Genomic DNA, 2650 nt, shown 5'->3' on the forward strand with positions numbered 1-2650 from the left:
TTTTTTTTTTTTTTTTTGACCCCTGACATGTTTTGATTTTTTCTTCAGTGAGAAAGATAAAATTTGGGAAAGCATTCTTACCAAACTTGTTTATACAAAGGAGAAAAATTAATTTTTTGGATGGCTGAATTTATGTTTAAAATGATCTCAACATACTGAAAACAAGCTATCAATATAAATTTTAACGGTGCAAATCTAAAATCGTACATTTAGTTAAAAAAATCAAATTAGGTAAGCACAGAAGGAAAGTGCTTTTTTGAAAGTAATCATGAGAGAAAAAAATAAACTAATGGCTCTGATTACACAGGCTTGATAGAGGCTAAGAGTGTTTTATGATTGGTACTAAAAAGAATGTTAGGAACCATTAATAAAGGTCTACTTTGTAAAAGAAAGCAGGCAATGTTTCAGTGGTACACCTAGAGTCTCACTGCCAATTTTTGAAGACACAATTTTTAAGAGGAAAAAGTGATAGATAATTAACTAGTAGAACAGTGGTGACGAGAATGAGCCATAAACTAGTGCTAAGAGAAATGATGAAAGGCCTGAGAAAGATAAGAGCTTTGAGGTAATAAAGCATTTTGCTTACTTAGGTTAATGAGTCAAAGCCAGAGAGAAAGCAGCTTGCCCTATAATGAAGAGAATGAATGGGATAATTTGTAATGCAAATTGATTATTCTGAAAAGTAGCATAAGTTCCTTCCCTGGAAACAGTTAGACAGATTTCAGTAGGGTTAGAGGACAGGAATGACATTTTCCAGAATTTCAGATTTGAGTGGAAGGTGACTTTATATCTTTTTCAATAAAAAATTCACATTTCTTAAAATCAAAATGTAAATAGATGATAAATAGATTACTCTAGATATAGACAGCTATATAGTCAGACATTTAGAAGCTAGAAGATGACTATATAGAAACAGTATTGGTCCAAGGGGTACTAACTGTGGTCAGTCACAGATCCTTGCCATGTCATATAGATAATTTAAAATACAATTCACATTTTATATTTAATGGTTTTCAAAAGATCTAAGTCAGTCTAGCTGAATCAGCAAGCCCGTGCTCAGTGAGAGATCCTATCACAAAAATAAGATGGAGAGAGAAAGATTTCAGTTTCTTGAAAGCAAAAGTATGGAATCACTCGTTTCTCTCTCTCTCTCTCCCTCTCTCCCTCTCTCTTTCTTAGGAATCTTTTTTTCCTCACTCAAGTATATCATTAAGGGTATCAGAATCAAGGTCATAAAAACAAAGGTTGTTTGATTTGGAATGAAATAAAAGACAACATTTGATATATGGAATGTGGAAATGAAGTTGGACAAATGCCCAGCCTTTTCACTATTATCCAAGTTGATCTTTTTATTCTTTTACGTTACAAAGGAAGTGGCCACACATTAAATGTTCCATGACCTTTGAGATAGATCAAACTCATCCAGTTGTCACACTGCCATCTCTTTTGAAAGTTCCTTTGGATTTATAATCTTGTGGAAATCTAAATTAGGAATCAAAAGAAGATATTATGGCATTAAATGTGTCCCAATTTTTTGCTTCTTGCTATAAAAATAATATAGGTCATATGTCATCCTTAGAATCAGAACAATCAGATTTTAAAGTTGTGAAGTAAGCCTAGTTATTGCTTATATGCTTGGCCAGCTTATGAATTAAGTTGATCTAATCCTCGTCTTCCACACTGACAGAGAAAACCTGATCATTAAACGGTAGTCTGGAATAACAGAAATTTACAATTTCTGTAATCGTTCAGATGTGTTCAAATTTTGGGGTTAGCAAAGCTTGCTACCAGAAGGATGAGTAGATGGGGGGTAACACCAGAGTCAGTAACCAACATTGTGTTTGAGAGTTCTGTTGGGTAACCCAGCGTCCCACTTGCTTTTATGATCCAAATCATTGTTTCTTCTTCAGATTGTAAAAAGGTGCTATCAAATCTTGATTACTCATTTTTCCTGGCATTGCTGTCTTATAACTCTGTAAAGTCTGAGATCTGTGGAAGAACTGAAAAAAATCTCACATCATTCATCTGATTTGGATGTGAAATCTTGAAGAGTTCGGAAGAAAATGGGTTTTAGGGGCTGGACAGATGGCTCAGTGGTTAAGAGCACTTGCTGCTTTTCCAAAGGATCTGAATTTGGTTCCCAGCAACTACATGGAAGTTCACAACTGCCTGCACATATGGTGCACATAACACACACTCAAGCATACACATACACATAAGCTAAACTAACTGACCAAATCTTTTAAAAATGGTTTTAAATAAAATCTACATTTCAGTCTTTATTTCTTTGCATATTTTCAGTCTACTTATTTTATATCTTTCAAGGAAGAAGTTTGATATAGTAAATATTCCAATGAATGCATAGGATGTTTTCTATTCCAGTAAGTTCCATGGTATAAATATGGGCTTAATTTTTTAGGTGTCTATCCAGTAGATCCATTTGTTCCCCCCATTGGATTGTGTTGGGAGCTTTGCTAAAGCTGATTTGCCGTGTAAGTGAGGAGCAATTTCTTGACTTTCTGTTGGGTTTCCATTGACCTATTATAAGTCTAATTTTATACAACTATCATAATGTTTTGATTACTATACTTTAAAGAACATCTTAAGACCAGATAGTTATATGAGTGTACTGGCTTGGTTCTTTTCTAGC

The sequence above is a fragment of the Nannospalax galili genome, unplaced genomic scaffold (genome assembly GCF_000622305.1).
Source record: "Nannospalax galili isolate Female #2095 unplaced genomic scaffold, S.galili_v1.0 scaffold737, whole genome shotgun sequence".
Lineage (NCBI taxonomy): Eukaryota > Metazoa > Chordata > Mammalia > Rodentia > Spalacidae > Nannospalax > Nannospalax galili.